General features: G+C 40.0%; 1 long non-coding RNA gene across 1 annotated transcript; it reads right to left on the bottom strand.

Moving 5' to 3' along the window:
• Positions 1 to 3,411: 3,411 nt before the first annotated feature.
• LOC107976359 (uncharacterized) lies at positions 3,412 to 17,606 on the bottom strand. The gene is made up of 4 exons (XR_001720264.3): positions 16,254 to 17,606; positions 15,001 to 15,096; positions 10,872 to 11,002; positions 3,412 to 3,698 (listed from the first exon to the last, which is right to left on the bottom strand). It is a non-coding gene; the product is annotated as an uncharacterized LOC107976359 (long non-coding RNA).
• Positions 17,607 to 20,765: the final 3,159 nt, after the last annotated feature.

The raw sequence follows: 20,765 nt of genomic DNA, 5'->3' as shown, positions 1-20,765 counted from the left end.
TTTTCACAAATAGCTTCTATGTGTCAAGCACTATACTAGGCACTGGGAATCCAGAGGTAAGCAAAAGAAGACAGTTCTTATTTTCTTGTAACTTATAGTACTGAAGGACAAAGAGATCACTGAATTGATAAGTGCTGATAAAATGCAAAGTGCTGTGAAGGAAATGAAGATGCTGTTACTGGCCCCTTGGTAGAACAAAAGGATTTAGATAAAAGATGCAGGAACACCTTCCTAAGCAATGATGAATCCTGAAAGGAAAGAAGTAGCTAGCTACACTGAATCAGGGAAGAAAATTCCAGGCAGAGAGACCAGCAGGAGAGATCTAGAAATGGAAACATGTGTTGGTTCTAGAATACGTACACTGTATTGCTGAGAACTTCAGCACAATGCCTGGAATGTGCTAGATACTCAACACTTTTTGACTAAATGAGTGAACGAATGAATAAATTCTGAAAAGACTGATTAGTTAACAAAGCTTTTGAGCAGGAAAATGATATAGTCAGATCAATACTTTAGAAAAAGCAATTCTACAGCCATCACCAATTAAGATAATTTTGCAATAGCACCAGATTAGAAAGACTGAGAGTATATCTAGGACAGTGTTTGTGAGAGACCGGGATTGAAACGGTTGGGATGGAAATGACAAATAGCTTGATATTCCTACCAATGAAAGGCTAGCTCGGCCATGGTGATAGTGGTAGATCATGGAGGTCCTATGTGTGTTGCTTCAGGCCCTAAACTTTATCTTGTGGAAAACAGAAAGGTTTTGAAGAGTTTTTAAGCAGGGGTGTAACTGGTTGCAATTGCATTTTAGATAGGGCATTCTGTGACAGTATGGAAGATAAATTTGAAAGCTCCTCAGATGAAAGGAGAGTAGAAGGATATTGTAATATTCCTGTGAGAAATAATGAATAAATTAGATTAGTGGGAAGTAAGCAAATGTAGGAGGCTATTGTAATATTCCAGGTGAGAGAAACAATGAGTAAATGAAAGAAACCTGTATATCAGATAGAAAAAAAGAGCATTGACTCAAACTACTTCGGAAGCAGAATACTCATTTTATTTTGTTTATTTTCTTATTTTTGAGATGGAGTCTCACTCTGTCACCCAGGCTGGAGTGCAGTGGTGCTATCTCAGCTCAATGCATCCTCCACTTCCCGGGTTCAAGAGATTCTCCCGCTTCAGCCTTCTGAGTAGCTGGGATTTTGGGCACCTGCCATCATGCCCAGCTAACTTTTTTATTTTTAGTAGAGACAGGGTTTCACCATGTGGGCCAGGCTGGTCTTGAACTCCTGACCTCAGGTGATCCTGAGGCCTCCCAAAGTGCTGGGATTACAGGCGTGAGCCACTGTGCCTGGCAGAATATTCATTTTAGTGCTTAATTGGGTGTGCAGGGAGGAAGGAGTAGGAGGAGTTCAGGGCGATTCACAAGTGTATGACGGGGCTGATTGTGCCATTGAATAAGCAAGAAAACCAGGAGGAAGGGCTGGTCAGGATAGGAAAATGTCATGGGGGTGAGAGTGAGACGTAAAGTCTAAGGAGCCTGTGGTACATCCAAGCGAAGATGCTCATTAAGCATTTGGATATTCAAGTTTATATCCCAGATGTGAGAGCAATGCTATAAAGATAGACGGATGGATAGACAGATAGATACATAGATAGGCAGATACCTAGATAGAGAGGATAGATACATACATACGATGGATGATAGATAGAGTCATCTTCATATGAGAGTTGTTTAAACCATGTGAATCACCCAGAAAGACCTGTTGAATGGAAGAGCAATGGGTAAGAACAGAAACTGGAGAAGCAGGAGCTTGAGAGGGCAGGGTTAAAGGCCCATGTATGATAGTAAGAAGGGACGAGAAAAGAAATCAGAGGATGACCAGGCCGGACAATTTTTATGATAAACAAGAAAGTTAAGAGTTTTTATTTAAGAAAAAAAAAAAAGATGGACAACAGCATCAAATGCTACAAAGTGGTCAGGTAAGATGAGGGCTGAAGATAATCCAGACATATTTGCAAGAATAAGGACTGAACATTTTGGACATTATGGCCAGAGTAGGATAATGGAATTGAAGATTTCTAATAGGAATTAGTCTAGTTGGTGACCAAGTCCCAGGTGAAAGTATGACTCTATGTGGGACTGAGGAGGAGGGGCAGTCAAGATCCTTAGAGATGAGGAAGTCAGAGGACTGTGAGGGTCAGGATTTCAGACAGGACATCTACATGACCACTGAGGTCACTGATATGTTGGCAGGACATGAGGTACAAAAAAAGACAATTTTCCACATCCTTTGCTTTTGAGAAGTCAGTAGGAGACCAACTGAAGAATTTATAGTAAAGACAATGAGGTTTTACACAGGGAAAAAGAAGCAATTGAGTTTTCTTAAATCAAGTGTAGTCTAAAGACGCCTCCTTGCATATTTTAAGTTTGGCCTAAAGATTTCTCTGTACATCGTGAACTATAACCTAAATGAAGTTGTATACAGACTGTAGTCTACTCTTGTGCCAATCACCAAGTTTCAGCCAATCAAAGCTGGCCAACCATTCAAACCATGTTCAAATAAGGCAAATGCTGAACTGTAACCAACCTGGCTGTTTCTGTACCTCACTTCCATTTTCTGTGGGTCACTTTTCTTTTTCTGTCCATAAATCTTCCACCACCTGGCTGCGCTGGAGTCTCTGACCCTACTCTGGCTCAGGAGGCTGCCCGATCTGTGAATCATTCTTTGCTCAAACTCTCTTAAATTTAATTTGGCTAAAGTTTTTCTTTTAACAATTTTGATACAAGAACTGGGATTTAAGAGATTATTCACTCCACTTTGTAATCTCATAGTTCATGAGGCCCTCATGATATATGAGTTCAGGATTGGACTGAAAAGGAAAAATGAAATATTGGCCATAAATAGGAGGCACAGAACAGCATAAGTTGAGATCAGAGAGAAGCCAAATGGTTTACATTTAAGGAGACTTATCAAGGGCTAGTGAAGAGCTTTCAGGACAGCAAGAATTAGCGAGGACAAAAAATTAAACCGTGGTCCCTACCCTCATGGAATATATACTATTGGGGATAGATGTTATCAAAGACTCGATACATGTAAGGTTATAGCCAGATAAGGGATAGGAAGGAAGTGAACATGGGATGGGAAAGCAGGTTATAGGAGGGGTTGGTCTGCTTAGGGAGGAGAGGCTTTCTGAGAAGTAATAATTATGCTGGGTTCTGAAGGAGCTCGTGGTCTGAGGAGAGGGTGTTCTAAGGGGAGTGAGTGGACTGGGGTAAGAAGATAGTGCATGCAAAGGCCTGTGGTAGGAGGACTAGGAGCATCCCACGTGGGGTGGGGCACACAGCACAGTGAGCATGTGCCATGGAGAGAAAAGCTGGAGCTAATCATGCCAGGCCTTAGCAGCTTCCAGGAAGCGTGGTCTTTATTTAATGGCATGTTTTGTCCCTGTGACAAGAATCCCCAAACTATCCATGTAAGGCAGATGGGGAGGCCCAAACACATCCTATTTGTTCTGATTGACAAGTCAGTTGGCAAGCACAGAGAAAAAAATTTATCGTTTGCTCCAGTGAAGGCTATTGTGATGCTCACAGTTGACACTTCTTCAAAACGATTATAACATCTTGGGGATCTTACACAGCTGGTTCTTTGTATCCACAGGTTCCACTTTGGTGGATTCAGCCAACCGCAGACCTAAAATATTTTTTAAAAAGCAATAAATAATTAGCAATAAAAAATAATAGAAATACAATACAATACAATATAACCACTATTTACATAGCATATACACTGGATTAGATATTATAAATAATCTAATCTAGAAATCATTTAAAGAATATGGAAGGATATCCATAGGTTATGTGAAAATACTACACCATTTTATTTAAGGGATGTGAGCATCCAAGGATTTTAGCATTAGTCCAGGAACCATTCTCTGCTCTGTGAAAACCAACTTTACTTGTGACCAAACCAAGCAGTTTAAAGTGTCACGTGAGCCCATCCTCCCCACGCTGCTTCCTGTCTCTCTCCCCTCCATGGGTAAAACAGCCTCTTTTGCCTGGAGAGTGGTGGAGGGGGGAAGTGAATTAGAAGATGACATAGATGTAAGATGCCTTTTGATAGAGCAGTTTCAAGAAAATTGTGTGCATAAAAATCAAGTTGCTGTAGGTAAACAAGGAAATAAAAGTGTTTAGCTAGACAGCTATTTCCAAAAATGTCAAGAGAATGAGAGGGAGAGAGATGAAAATGAACCCTGAAGAGAAATGAAGTTAAAGGAAACATACTTGTTCATATGGCCTTTTGCAACAACTCTTTGAAGAAAAAAGTTCAAACATACACAAAAGTAGAAACAATAGTAAAATGAACCATCGTAATTCACTCAGACTAAACAGTTATCAACAATCAGATTGCTACTTTTGCAACATTTTTCTTTTCTCCTGCTCTTTGTGAAACTGCCTTTGCAAAATTATGACAGGTTGAGAAATCTGACATGGCTGACTCCATCTTGCTTCTTTCTTTACAGGCTGGCTGTTGTCACTCACTCCTGGACGTATGCCAAGCTAACTTTGGGGAAAATTTAGTTTATAGTTTAAATGCTAATAGGCCTTCCCAAAAACTAAACTACCCTTGTAAAACTAAAGAAAGGCCACAAAGTTACAAGGATGAGAGGGTCCTGAACTCTACTACAATGTAGGCAGAGTTAAATAATTACCAATCATTATTCTGGAGCTCCCAAGACTTGTGTTTTCCCCAATTACTTCTGCAGACAGCATCACTACTGTAGAACCTAAGACTGGCTTTTTGAGACGTCTTTTCAGGCTTCTGCATTTCTGACAACCAAATGGCCCCACTGGGACTCACCAGTAGTCCTGTGGCCCCACCCAGGAACCAAATCAGCGCAATTGAACAGCTTCAACTCCGTATGATTTCATCTCCCACCCAACGAATTCCTGGCTCCCTACCCACCAAGCTATCTTTGAAAAACCCCTAACCTCTGAGCCTTTGGTGAGATTGATTTGAGTAATAATTCCATCTCCCACAAGGCATGGCCGGCCTCCCGTCAATTAAACTCCTTCTTTACTGCAATGCCGTGGTCTCTGTGAATTGATTTTATTTGTGCAGCAGGCAGGAAGAACTCATCAAGAAATTATATCTTTTCCCTAAGTATTTTATGGCAAATCCCAGACATCATGAAATTTAACGTAGTCTTCATATTCTGACCTATGCTTCACTAAAAATATATTTTTTCTTATATAAATATAATGCTGTTGTTACGTCCAACCAAATTACCAATAATTCCTTGTCACAACCGATACTCAATTCATATTCAAAATTCTTTCATTGTCTCAAAAAAAATCCTTTTACAAGGAGCTTATTGGAATCAAGATTCAAACATGTTCCAAGTATTATATTGGATTGCTATGTCTGTTTTAATTTTCCTGCCATCTAAAATAGCCCCTTCTTATGAGTTTTTTGTTGTTGTTGTTGGTTTTTCATGCCTTGGATTACCTGATAAAACCAGTCAGTTTTTCTACCTCTATATTTTTTATAAATAAAAGTTAGCTTTAAAGCCTTCATGGGTGGATTTCATTGGTTTGTTTGTTTTTAGTGATGAGGAGGGCTTAAATATGTCAAACACAGAGTGAAATAAAAAAGTCGAAGATAGAAGGAAAGGCAAAATAATTTTTAGTGCAAAATGATGAAGAGGTGGAACATAAAAGTTACTTTTGGACTGAAATCAAAATTTTCTTTTTCTGAAACAAGAGACAGAGATAAAAATGAATAAATATATTGGTAAATTTTGAAATGGTAACAGATGTGATAGTCAAAATATTGATTAATAAGCATAACAGTGATAGTCAAAATCAGCTTGGAAACGAATTGAATTATACAAATCAAGTCTTATGCAGACTGGTCCTGGTTATGAAACAGCATGCTGGCAACTTCACAGCATCCAGCTAGTTCCAGCAGATTTGGGAGGCCTGCCAGTTCCTACACACAAGTCCCTCGTAGACTAAAAGACGTAGAACATTCCTCTTGTGGGCCCCTCTCACCTCTCCACACCAGAATGCCTGCCGTGTTTGACATGGACATCAATCATATGAAACAGATTGATGCAAACAACCCATGTATGTGAAGGTATTGGTTCACATCAGTTACCTGTCTGTTCTCAGTGATGGGAGGGAACATTGATATGTGTGTCTAATGGCCTTTCTTTTCTCATTGAAATAGAAAGTTAAGTTATTGGATCAAAGGGAAAGTTAGGGCATGGTTGGAATTTTTACACGTGGGTATTTGGGGTGACTGTAGTAGTGAATGAGAAAGTATGTTAGCCAAGGATGAGGTAAAGAGTTCCTATCAAAATCAAAGACCCAGAGAGAATAATTCAGTTTTGGGTCCTGAAGGTACTTGGTTGACTGGTTATAGAGACAAAGTGAGTGAAGTTATTAACATTGGTGAAAAGATATCCAGGAATCAACAAAAACAATATGACTTGCATATATACAAATCTTACTGGTGTTGTTTTTTAAATTAGTAACTGAGGAGAAAAGACAAAGCAAAAATGATTAAATATTAGCAAGTGTTAGGGCCTGGCACAGTGGCTCACGCTTGTGATTCTAGCACTTTGGGAGGCAAAGGCAGGTGGATCGCTCCATCACTCCAGCTCAGGAGTTCCAGACCAGCCTGGGCAACATGGCAAAACCCTGTCTCTACAAAAAATACAAAAATTAGCCAGATGTGGTGGCACACGCTTGTAGTCCCAGCTACTCAGAAGACTGAGGTGGGAGGATCACTTGAGCCCAGGAGGCAGAAGTTGCTCTGAGCTGAGATCATATCACTGCACTCCAGCCTGACAGACAGAGCAAGACCCTGTCTAAACAAAACAAAACGAAGGAAACCAATTGTTAGTAGAAGATAATGAGAATATGGGTATTTATTTTATTTTGGATACTTTTCTAGTTTTCACTATTTATAAAACCTTTAAATAATTGACAGATGAAAGCTAGATTAAGACATACAAAGTTGAACTAAAAATCAGCTTTAATGAAAATTATTATGAATATGTACTTCTGTTTTTAAATCAGATACTCATAATAAAAATATGAATAATTAAAGAAAGTTAGAAATTAGAGAAAAAGGAAAAAAACAGCCAAAGCATCATAATATTAGCACCCCAGTTTATGTATTTCTATTCTCACTTCTTAAATGGATTTTCATTTGGGAGGGGCATTCAGTGTAGCACAAGTTTGTGTAAGTTTTTATTTTAAGAATATATAATTACAATTTCCATATTATTGCATAAATTTTGTAGCAATTTTTCCTACAGTTTTGTCATAATTTTAACTATTTTTAAGGAAATAGTTAACTATTTTTAATTAAATATTGTACTTAACTATTCCCTGTTGAGGTTGCTTTTAGATTTATACTCTTATAAATAAGTGAATATCTTTTTTGTTAAGTTTATTTTCTGAAAATATAGATTTTTTTGGATATTTATGAGTCAAAGGATATGAAAATTACTAAGGCCCTTCATAACAGGTTTAAAGTCTTGCTCCACAAAGCCCAGTTGCTTTCTAAGAGGATTTACATTTCTACCAGCAATGTATGAGACTGTCTATTTCACCATACCCAATTCAGCATTAAATAGCATTTACTGCTATCTACTGGATAGCTAATTTTCTAGAAGAAAATTTACATTTTAATAATTACGATGGCTAACATTTACAGAGTACCGCTCTATAAGTACAGTTAAATACTTTACAAACATTCATAAGATATGCCTTGCTACTGTCTGGATCTTACAGAGAATTAAAGCATCCAGTCAGCCAGCCAACAACTATAAATGAAAGAAGCTCCCGCTAAGTGCCAGACACTGTTCTGCATGCTGGTAATACAAGGATCTCACATAGCACAGGTCAGAGAAACAAGATAAACAAAACATATAAATAAGTACAATAATATCAAATAACAGTAGGTGCTTTGCAGAAAATAAAATAGAATGATACACAAGAAAGTGATGGAGGTAGGGCACTGGGGGAGCTATTTTTACTAGGATAGTAAAGGAAAATCTTAATAAAATGGCATCATTTCAGCTGAGACCTCAAATGAGAGGGAATAGCCATTTGAAAATCTCGGGGAAAATCATTCCAAGGAGAAGGAATGGCAAGTGTAAAGCCCTTGAGGCTCTGGAATGCAGGGAAAGAGAGGAGGTCAAAATGTTTAAAGAGGAAGGCAGGTCAGATCATGTAAGGCCTTGGGGGCAAGGGAGAGAGTTTGGATTTCCTTATTGATTCAATGGGAAGGCACTGAAAGCTATCATGGAGGGGAGTATATGATTTGATTAATGCTTGTTTGAGCTCTCTGCCTCCTGTGTAGAAAATAAACTTCAGAGTAGCCAGAGTAGAGGGAGAGAGACATGCTGAGATGTTATTGCAGTAGTTCGCGGAAGATATAATGATAGTTTGGATAGGGTTGCATGAAGAATGTTAGACAGAGAGAGGAATCAGATGTGAGTTGCAAGTGTTTGGCTTGAGAAACTGGATGGAAGATGATGCAATTTACTGACTTGGAGAACGCTGAGAATGAAGAAGATTGCACAGACAAGCTCAGTTGGTATTTTTGGTCATATTAAAGTCTAAGATGCCTCTTAGATATCCCAGTGGCAAAGCTGAATAGTCAATTGGACATGAGAGGCTGTGGTTCAGTGGGGAGGAAGGACACAAATGTGATAGTCTTCAACACGCAGGTGGCATTTGAAACGGAAATCCTGGATCACTCAGGTGGACTGTGTAGCTAGAGGAGGAACAACAAAGAGTAGGTGCATAGGGAACTCCATCGGTAGGAGGTCTGGCAGAGAAAGAAAAGCCAGCAAAGTGGGTAGCAAACCAGAAACTAAACATTGAAGCCACTGAAAAAACATTTAAACACAGAAAAAGCAGGAGTGATGAGCTGTATCAGTTGCATCATGATGTCAAGTAAGATTAGGACACAGAAGGGAGAGTTTGCTTCATTTAGATCTTTGTGATTTTTGTGTGTAGGTCTTTGTGATCTTAAATTAGTGCTATTTCAATGGTCTAGTGGAGACAAAATGCTGATTGAAGTGAACCAGGGAAAGAAGAGAATGAGGAAGTTGAGACAGCAATTATGAACTACACTTTGGAGGAGATTTGCTGTGAACAATGACATGGATTTATAGGTGAATTGGTTGACATAACTTGTCCAGGTGTGCACAGAGAGCAAGCCTTCAGATCTTTACTTGGAAACAAAAATGTTCTGACAAGCTCTTAACCAAATATACTGTTTTGATTTGTATCTAAAGAGCACTTTCTAAAAGTATTTACTTAACTGTTTCTTTAATTTTTAGAAAACGATATTACTATAGTCATTGAGACAGTTGCCTGATGTTGAGATGCTGCCAATTCCTAGATAAGAAGTCTGGAAATACTAGATAGCTGGGAGGGGCCCAAAGAATGCCAGAGTGTGGCGCAGATTGTATCACTGAAGAGATCCATGTCTGTCACAGGAAGAATTAAGTGTATATTGTACACTATTGGCTTCCAATTTCCAAAAGAGAAATAATTCCCACTTCCCAACTGCATGCAATACTTTATTGTAGAAAGAGTAGAGCTAAAAATGATTTCATCATACTTTGTCTGAAAGCTTATGTATGACCAAGAAAATGATTGCTCTTCAGTTTGTATTTAAGGTCTGCCAGTTATACGTGACACAGGAAGTGAACATCACATGAAGTGGGACTGACTCAGAATAATAAAATCTATGGCATCTAGGTTTGGGGATGTGATTCTTGATGTAAAACTTAAAGGGAGACTTTCAGACTGCATGTGGCTTTACTGATAACAAAAATTGAAAGGAGGAAGGGAAGGAGGGAGGGAGCAAAGGAAATTAACCAACAGTTATTGATTAGTCATGTGCCCCAGCACTATGCTAAGTACTTAAAAATGCATTATCCTTTTCAGTCCTCACAAAAGACCTTTTAAAGTTACTATCTACATTTTTCAATATGGTAAAATTGAGGCTCAGGGAGGTGAATTCCCTAAAACCACATAGGTGAATTAAGGAGCCAGTGCATGGTCTAACTAAATTCTAGTTCTAGCAATTAAATATAATACCATCATACACTAGCAAAAACTTTGTCAATCATCTGTGACATATTATGTTATTTCTTGTTCAAGTTTATTTTGAAAAAGAAAAATAATGGCTGGAATTCTTAGAATGGTACTCAACAATGTTCCATTCATCCTTAGATGTAATTGCTTGTCATGTGCTGTTCGTGGGAACATGTCACATAAGGGAAGAAATCCTTGCACCCCTGGCTCAAAATGGGCTTGTAATTCATTCACAAAATCTTTCTGGAACACAGAAATAGAGACTGAGTATAGTTTTGCTAATAGAAGAGACATATTTAAGTGGTCTCTTGTATAGATTTTTTAAAAATTAATTAAAAAATTTCTTCTGTGTACTCCCGGAATACTGGAAATCTCCAGCACAGAGCCCAGCACCTAATGGGTAGTGGCGATGGGAGGAAGGATCTCGGTAAATATGCATGGAAAAATGTGGTCTCTGATTATGCATATGTAGACACTTTGGATTATTTAAAGGAAATAATAAGTCAGGCCACCTTAAGAGATGGGAGGTTAAGAATTTACATAAACAGACCAGACGGAAACAAAGAGCTGTCAGAGAGACCCAGACAGCTCTGAGGACTAGCTTCTTCATCCTCCCCTCTGAGTTTTGGGGTTTTTGTCTTGAAGGCTCCCTGTGCTGTGTTGTTTTCCGTTCTTTGTTACACAATCGTCTTTGTAGCCTTCAGGCTGTTTGTAAAGGAAGACTACCTGATAGGCTCACCTATTCATTGTTGTCTCTTCTGGGGAGAGATCTTGATTTCAAGTCACTTCTTGGTCCAAATTTGAGTTAGGTCTCTTCCACAATCCCATAAGTGGTCAATGGTGCTCAGAGAATAGCAGACCACTGCTTTCCTGAAATTATTGAGAAACAACTTTAGCTGGAATGGGGCCTGGCAAGGTGATTATGACCAATTGCGGAGGCTAATGCAACGCCACCTTGGATGCTAATCTGCCGTGTTGGCTTCTGATCAACCTCTGTTCCTGGAGGGCCTCTAAGATTTCCAGTTTATCCATTGCTTCTCGCGTAAGCAGAGGTATTTACTGTAAATCTTACCTTCAGGTCAAACAACCTAATATACTTCAGTTATCATACTTCAGATGTCCTACACATCCTTTTGGAATTATCCTTTCCCTGTGGTATGTAAGCCCTGGGTTGGTGGGGTAATAGCATGAGTTTCCACCATCTTGTCCCACCACCTCCCGAGATACAGACCAGACACAGCTTCTGATCATAAGTTCCTATTAACTATTTCTTTCTAAGAAACTGATCTGTCACTCCTCCTTTGGCCTCTCAGCTTCCTCGAATTTTGGGGTTGGTTTGCATAGACCTGCTCAACATGGAACACCACAGCATTAGTTTCTATGATCTCTAACCTAATGATCTGATTTAATTTGCATCAACAGCAAGGAGTTTGCCTAACTCTCTGCCCAAAGCCTTTTCAATACAAGTCTAACTCATTTTTTTCCAGTCTTTGAAGAACAATGGAAAATTATATGAAGTGTTGCTTCAGAATTCTTTAAAAAAAAAAACATAGTATTTGAACTCCAGATGTGCCAGAGTATTAGTTACTGAAGAAAAAAGCTTGAAAGTGAATTGTTTCTCCTTATAGAATCAATGAGTTGACACAAAACCCAATTCATGCTTACTTTATACAAAAAGTACTTTTGTCACCTAACAAGACTGTGACAGCTTTATTTTACTAAAGATTAAAGAAATTTGATGCACTGATAACAATGTCATGTTCTGACATGTATAGAAATAGCTTTGCAGCCAGGCACTGTGGTTCATGCCTGTAATCCCAGCACTTTGGGAGACCAAGGTGGGTGAATCACCTGAGGTCAGGAGTTTGAGACCAGCTTGGCCAACATAGTGAAACCCCATCTCTACTAAAAATACAAAAATTAGCTGGGTGTGGTGGCAGGCACCTGTAATCCCAGCTACTTGGGAGGCAGAGATAGGAGAGTCGCTTGAACCCGGAAGGTGGAGGTTGCAGTGAGCAAAGATGGCGCCACTGCACTCCAGCCTGGGTGACAAGAGCGAAACTCCTCTCAAAAAAAAAAAAAAAAAAAAGAAGTAACTTTGCTCTCATTGTAAAATAACAAGTCTTATAACTATAACTTTATATGGATAACAAACATACAGGTGAAACACAGGACTTGAACGAGACGCACATCATTGCTTCCTGAAAAATGAGGTTTGTAACAACATACATTTGAAGACATCAGGGACATGAGTGCAGCTTGATAAAGTGTTTAATATTTCTAACTTGGGACCTCCACAAATATTCTGTAAAAATTTTCGCCAATCGTGAAAGATTTACATATAATATAAACACATGGTACATTAAAATGTGCTTTCTTTCTCCTTTTAAAATTTATATTGAATCTGTCACAGTAATTAAAACATGCCATATATATTTTATGAAGTTTTTTAACAGGAAGCAACAATGAAATAAAGTGTAGGCCCAATTAAGACACATTTAGCAATTAGTGAAGAATAAAGTTTCCCTTTGTCATGTAACACAAATTTTTGTGCGGAAAGATATTTTGAATGGTGTTAAGGGTTGAATTGTGTCTCTCCCCCTCAAAATAATATAATGTTGGAGTCCTATTCATTGCCGATGGAATTAGTTAAGATGAGCTCATCTTAAGTAATGGTGTAGAGTGGGCATTCCATGGTATAATCCAATATGACTGGTGTCTATAAAAAGAGGATATTTGGACATAGATACACAGGGAGCATGCCCTGTGGAAATTGGTGGTATGCTGCCACAAATCAAGTAACTGCCAGAAACTAGGAGACAAGTCTGGGACAGAGCCTTCTCTAGTACCTTCACAGGTCTGGCCAACACCTTCATCTTGGTCCCAGGGTCCAGAGTTGCAAGACAATAAACTATTGTTTAAGCCACTCAGTTTGTGGTACATTGTTACAGACACTCTAGCAAACTAATACATGGTCAACCACAGTTGGTAAGTGGATATAGGAATCCCCTCTCACTCAGTGAATCCATAAGAAAGTTAAGCTTATATGCTGAGGAGGAGCAGAGTTAGACAATAGCCCAAGTATCTGTTAGAATGAATTAGTGTATATAAGAGCTGAAAATCTACCTGCCTTTGAAAAAGATACAAGAACACTGACCTCACTGAGATTCAACCCTGTAAAAATGCATAAACTGGGGTGATATGTGATTGAAATCAGATTGCATCATAAAAGGGAACGCACCAACAGGAAAGATGATGCCTGGACCCCAAGCTGTCCTCAGTGTGAAGGCCAAATGGGGCCCGCGCTGTGGGAGCACTCGAGAGACAATGACGTGTGTGTGTGCATGCGTGTGTGTGTGTGTGTGTGAAAGAATTGTGCCTGCCAGCATTTAGGAGCACAGACAGTTCTAAGCCAATACATTATAATATAGATAATAGAGAGAGAGACAAGAAGGGATTCTACTCACCTCTTTTTCTTTTTTTTTTTAATTTCTTGTGTCTTTAAAATAATTTTTTTTATTTCTGTAGGTTTTTGAGAAACAGGTGGTATTTAGTTACATGAGTAAGTTCTTTAGTGGTGATCTGTGAGATTTTTGTGCACCCATCACCAGAACAGTATACACTGAACCTGATTTGTAGTCTTTATTCCTCACCCTCTTCCCACCCTTTCCCCCTGAGTCCCTAAAGTCTATTGTGTCATTTGTATGCCTTTCCGTTCTTATAGCTTAGCTCCCACTTATGAGTGAAAACCATATGTTTGGTTTTCTATTCCTGAGATACTTCACTTAGAATAATAATCTCCTTTCCCATCCAGGTTGCTGCAAATGCCATTAATTCATTCCTTTGTATGGATGAGTAGTATTTTATCATATATATGTGTTTATCATATATATATTTATCATACACACACACGCACACACGCACACACACACCTCAATTTCTTTATCCACTCGTTGATTGATGGGCATTTGGGATGGTTCCACATTTTTGCAATTGTGAATTGTGCTCACCCCTCTTTCAAGAGCATCACAACTTGTGTGAGTTGAAGGAGGTATGCACTAAGGCCATGAGACTATAAGGCTCAGCTAGAAGCCCTGGCAATGGTGACAGTGCTACCAGACATGTGAGTGGATCCCCAGCCCCAGGACAATGGCAGATCTCCCTTTCTCTCACTGGTAGCAGGAGTGATGGGAGGAGACAGAATCAGAGACATTTCAGGGGACCATCACCTGTGGAATTTGCCCACAAGAAATGTCTGTGACTTCCTACTTTATCAGCAGGCAACAATAGTGAATTATGCCCAATGAATGTTTCTTGAAGAGATGTATATACCTCTCAGATCTGAAGAAATCTCTGGAGAGAAAGAATCTTTCGCAGATCAGACTTTCTTGTGAGTCTATCAGGTAGGATCAGAGCATCAAAAATGTAAAACTCAATGTAAATGCTTTCTGATTTGTATGCAAATTTAGATATAGCAATCTCACTAGTCTACATGTAAAGTCAATTTCTTGTCTTCTATACAAATATAAAATTAATGATTTCAAGGACAATGGCATTTTTAGAAAACATACATTATGTTCTCATGGCTATAGCCACCATTTTGTAGTTACTCAGTGAATTTACCTGAGAGGTAGGTAAATGAAAACTAAGCAAGACATTGAATTGCTTGCTACTAGCACAGTAGAAAAGGCTATGAAAATGCTTGGGAGTGTCCCAAGAAAAGTGCTTTTTGAACTCTACAGGATCAGCTGAAAAAATAAATGGTGGAGCCTATCAGCCCCTGACAACACTGTCTACCAAGGAAAGTATCAGATACTTGTGTCTTCACAAACTCATTCTAAGGACTGTCATTCCACAGGGACCATTACCTGCTAGATGACTTCCATTCTGGGGTGGGTGTTCCTTGACCAATACCCAGAAGAATCAGGCATTCCACTAGGCTTGCAGCATGACCAAAGTTTGTTCTGAAGTAAAAGAAAAATTCAACATGATTGTTGGAGGCAGCCATATATTCACTTATTTGGTTACACATTTCCAGAAGCCTGGAAAAAAACCCCAATTGCCACATCTTGAAGTGAATTTCTGCATGGTTGATTCAATGAACTTTTAATAACCTCAGATAGCATTTACTGGTTTAAGTTTTACCTTAATTATCTTTTTTAAATCCTCAAAACAACCCTTAAGAAATAGGTACCTTTATCATTTCCATTGAATGGATGAGGAAACTGGAGCCCAGGAAAGTGATAGCTAAGCCAGTGTTTAATTGTCAGCGGTCTGGCTGACCTCACATCTTACTGTACCTGAGTCAGCCAGAAAGAGGCTGATGTGATCCTTAAGTAAGACTGTTGTTTGATTGGAAAATATATCTTATTTTGAGTATATTTATAAGAATAACCATTTATTGAGCACTTACTATGAGCCAGACTACACTGGTGCTCTTTGTGCATAATTCCATTTACTTCTCACATTGACTCTCTGAAATGTATCACTCTCCTCATTTTATACATGAAGGAGCAGGTCTGAGTCACTGATTCATTAAGTAACACATTCAAGGTCACATAGTTAAAATACAGGCCTCTCAGTCGGATTCTAAAGACTACATTTCCCACTCTAACTTCCTTCTTTTACTAAAAAAATTCTCATTTAATCAGTTTCTGATATCTTACCTATTATCCCTGATTAATAATAATGCTGCATATGAAATATTTTTCCTCAAATATGATATTTGTCTTTTCATATTACATTAGACTAAGATAAGCTGAGAAATTGCTCTCAGTTCGTTTCACCACAGTGGTCAGTAAGTAAAACAAGTTAAAATGCCAGTCTGAAATAGATTAATCATCTCCCTTTCAAAAAAATATAAATTAAAGCAAAAGTGAGAGAAGGGGGAGAGGGAATCCTGGCAATATGGAGTTTGTATCCAATACCACCTTGCCCAGGAGCAGTGGAATAGTTCTACAGGTTCCACTGGGGGAAATCAAGTGTGGCTTACTTGATTCATACAAATTTTTAAAATATAATCTGTAATGTATTTGGGAAGGCAATGCAATAGGAAGCAATTGGATTTTATTTTCTGATTACATAAAAGCTTTCTACACTTTGAAATAAATGGAGAACATACTAGATATTTATCCATCTACAATTCACTCGTTCCTATACTCAGCAATATTTCACAGAATGATCAGGAAAGGCATGCATTCTTGGGGCATTATTCAAGAGGGCAGCATAGAGAGTCTTCTATACCTAGGTAAAAGAGAGGAAAGATGACACATCAAGTCACTCATAGCTGTTTACAAGCAGGAGCCTGGTTTGAGTTAGACTGATACTGAAGGCCCTTCATTTTTAGTCACTTTTGGAGCCTTACTAATCATAGTTGGGATTTTTTGAGTGCTTTCAAAGCATGACAGTTTGTCTCTTACCTGGATTAGTTCACAAAAATCTTATGTGTTAGGTAGTATTATAATCCTCATTTACAGATGAGAAAAAAAGAGGTTTAAAGAGATTAAATAACTGGCCCCAATTCGTACAGCTAAGAGACAAAAAGCCAGGCATTACACCTAGACCATCTGACCCAGAACTCACTGTGGTCAACCACAACATTTGTCACCATTAAATCCAGGTCATCTCGATGCTACATCTTATTTAAGGTCTTATCCATCTTTTTAAGTTAGATTTGTATATATCAGTTTGTTTTGTGCAAAATATGACTACTTTCAAATGGCAGGGAACAAATGAATAATAAAATAGTTGATAATATAAAGTAAATTACTTTATATGGCTTTATATGACTCCAGTCCCCCCGTGCACATTTGACTTTTTCAAAATTTGTGATAAAATATATTTAACAAACAATTTACCATTTTAACCATTTTTAAACTTACAGTTTGGTGGTATTAAGTACATTCACATTGTTGTACAACCATCACCAACATCCATCTCCAACTTCTCATTACACTTGAATTTAAAACAAATTTATCTATTCATTCAGCAGTGCTATTGAAGTCCAGCTGAACCTCTGCTCTGAGCCAGGTGCTGGACAAAGTCTGGCCCAATTCACTTTCTCAAATTCCCCTTACAGGGCTGGCTGGCCCCGCCTGATGAGCCTTAATCCTTATAGTTTGGCCACCAAAACCAGTAGTTAATTGAAAGGGTGGGAATGGGGGGATGGTTTGATACAGTTAAAGAACAGGCCCTGGGCCATCAAGTGTCATCCTTCACGTGGTGCTGTAGAGAGGACGTGAACACTAAAGCTTGGGCTTGCATCTCCTTTTTGCCTCATTTCTTGTGGGATTTGGGCATATTTCCTATCCTCTTTGAGCCCCCAAGTCTCCGTTTGTAAAATGGGAATAATGTCAGACGGGTGCAGGGGCTCACTCCTATAATCCCAGCACTTTGGGAGGCCGAGGCGGGCGGATCAGCTGAAGTCAGGAGTTCGAGACCAGCCTGGCCAACATGGCAAAACCCTGTCTCTACTACAAATACAAAAAAAATAGCTGGGCATGGTGGCACGTGCCTGTAATCCCAACTACTAGGGAGGCTGAGGCAGGAGAATCGCTTGAACCAGGGAGGCTGAGGTTGCAGTGAGCTGAGATTGTGCCATTGCACTCCAGCCTGGGCAACAAGAGCGAAACTCCATCTCAAAAAAAAAAAAAAAAAAAAAAAGGAATAATATTTATTTTGTTGAGAATATGACAGATAATACAAAAATGATTGCTGACAAGAAAAATAAATATTTGTAATTCTCCTGCCACCTTTATGGAGAGACCTTGAAACTGGAGGAAATTACCTTTGCTAGCCTTTAGCATGCTTAAGTGTGGTAAAGTAACAAGAGACAGCTATGTTTATGTGCACGTGTGTGTGTGCATTCACATGTGCTTGAGTTTCTCGGTGTACGTGTGAGTGTGTGTAAATGTTTATTGGGAGCGAGGAGGAAGAGAAGGTGTAACTAAATTGCTCTGTGTTAGAAATAGAGAAGAAAATGAGCCCCAAGGGAGGCTCCAGGGACAGGGAACTGCAGCCAGGGGAGATTCCAAGTCCTTGAAGGGGAAGGAGAGAGGGTGGTGAATGGGGATTTGGGCCATGAAACGCTGCACACTGTGTGATATAAAACCTCATTCCTTTTTCATGGCAACTGTAGTCTACATTGTTCTGTAATACTTACATTTTCTATTTTGGGGGCTATATGGTTAGAAGGTGATGTTGGAAGAGGTGAATCAGTAAATCCTGCTTCAACATTGGCTCCTGAAGGAACCAGGTGGCTCATCAAGGTAGCCATGTATAAAATATCTTACATATCATAAACACACATATTGCCAGCCTTTATCTCACTCTGTCGCCAGGCTGGAGTGCAGTGGCGCTATCTCGGCTCACTGCAACCTCCGATTCTCTGGTTCAAGCGATTCTTCTGCCTCAGCCTCCTGAGTAGCTGGGATTACAGGCACGTGCCACCACGTCCAGCTAGTCTTTTTGTATTTGTAGTAGAGATGGGGTTTCGCCATGTTGGCCAGGCTGGTCTCAAACTCCTGACTTCAGGTGATGCGCCTGCCTTGGCCTCCCAAAGTGCTGGGATTATAGGTTTGAGGCACTGTGCCCATCCCCCGTGCACATTTCTATAGGCTGAAAGGCATCACTGTACCTGCCAGAACTTTCCAAGCATGCAGACTTGAATTCTTCAGAAAGTAGAAACACAGGTGGAGTGAAAAGAGGAAATAAATGACAGTCCAGTGACTGAGCAGTAGATGGACCCCTTCTGGGAGGGCAGGTTGCCCTCTGCCAAACATGTCAGAATCATTCTTCTAAGAGAAGGTGAAAATACTTCTCTAAAAACATCAGGGACAATCTTTCTTCCAAAGACCAAAGGTGTGTGGGAGAAATCTTCAATGTCTGGGTCCTGGTTTGGAGTATGCAGGGTGCCCAGGACTGTGCTGGACTCACTCTCTCCACTTGCACCTGCAGGCTCCTGTTAGCTGAGGACTCCTTCTGTTCCTAAACCTTTTTCCGGGCATCTCTACTTGAAAAACAGATCCTTGGTGGTGGGGGGCCATGCTGTTCTACAGAATGTAACTCCATCAGGGGTGCTGCGTCCAGTCGCAAGCCAACAGTTGAGATTCTCCCACAAGTCCCACAGAGGGACCATCTCTGCACCATCTCTGTTTCCTACACAAGGAAATTGTGCACTGTTCTATTTGTGGAACATGAACCTTTCAGTATCAGAGCCTTCAGAGTTCTTTTTTGTTTCATTCCATAAAACAAATTGTTAAAGATACTAGATGAAAAGTAATAATGTATTTTTTGGATTAAGTTGGTGGATAGGAGGCAGGACTAGCTTGCAGCTCCTGCTCAGGACAGAGCAGCGTGTGGAGACTCACACTGTAGCCGGATGAGCCGCAGACAAAACTCCTCAGACACCAGATTAAAGAAGGAAGAGGTTTTTATTCAGCCGGGAGCGTCAGCAGACTCGCGTCTTAAGAGCTCAGCTCCCCAAAAAAGAAATTCTTGGCCTTTTTAAAGGCTTACAACTTTAAGGGGTCCACGCAAAATGGTCGCGATACATCAAGCAAGCGTGGGAAACGTGACTGGGGGCTACATGCAACAGCTAACAGAAAAAAAGTTTTACAATGCTTTTTTCATACAGTGTCTGGAATTTACAAATAACACAAGTAGTTTAGGTCAGGGGTTGATGTTATTATTATTACTTTTTTTAATTCCTAGGGCCAGGTGGTGGCGCCCAGGTTGTCTGGCTATTTATCTTACTTTTGTTTTTTTCCAACTTTTTGCTTTTTCTCTCCTCCTGTCTTGTGAACTAGGCAAGGTAGGGGGAGGAGGGCAGCAGGAGTAGTAGTGGTCTCCTTCCTTAACATCATGAACTTTTGCTCCAAGAGCTACCACGGGAACATGCCAGGAAAGCTGAGAGAATCCACAGACCCTTTGAAGGAACTGGATCACTGCTGCAGGCTCCCTGAGATGCCGAAAAACTATGAGTGTGCTTTCTTTCTCAACAGGGAGGCCTGTGGTCTGGGGCAAGTTCTCAGCCCTGGTCACTGGCTCCTGGAAATAGACTCGGTGCTGCTGGGGGGTCACAGTGGGGGTGAGACTGGCCTTTAAGACTGTGGTCTGTGTGGGAGTGGAGTGAGACCTTTGAATGACAGCTCTCCCCCATTTTGCCTGGTGAATTGTATGACTCAGCAGTGGCAGCCATAATCCTTCTGGGAATATAACTCCATTGGCCTGGGAACCACACCCCCATTTCCCATAGCCGCCACAGCAAGCCCCACCCAAGAAAAGTCTGTGCTCAGACATGCCTATCCCTGCCCCCACCTGGTGGTCTTTCTCTACCCACCCTGTTAACTGAAGACAAAGGTCATAATCTCTTGGGAATGCTATGGCCCTGCCCATTGCCTAAGAAGCCTGAATACTTAACCACATGTCCCCAGGGCGAGTTTGCATCATCCCTATAGGATTGCAGCTGATGCACTCTTGAAAGTGCCACCTTTTGGCTGAAGGCCAACCAACACAAAACCAGTACACTAAACAAAAACACAACCAGGGACCCTCGCAGAGTCCTCTGCACTCCCCTGCTACCTCCACTGGAACAGGTGCTGGTATCCAAGGCTGCAAGACCTGAAGACAGATC

This window comes from Pan troglodytes, chromosome 7 (assembly GCF_028858775.2).
Source record: "Pan troglodytes isolate AG18354 chromosome 7, NHGRI_mPanTro3-v2.0_pri, whole genome shotgun sequence".
Classification (NCBI taxonomy): Eukaryota; Metazoa; Chordata; class Mammalia; order Primates; family Hominidae; genus Pan; species Pan troglodytes.
Note: the sequence above shows the minus strand (reverse complement) of the source record. Positions and strands in the feature narration are given on the sequence as shown.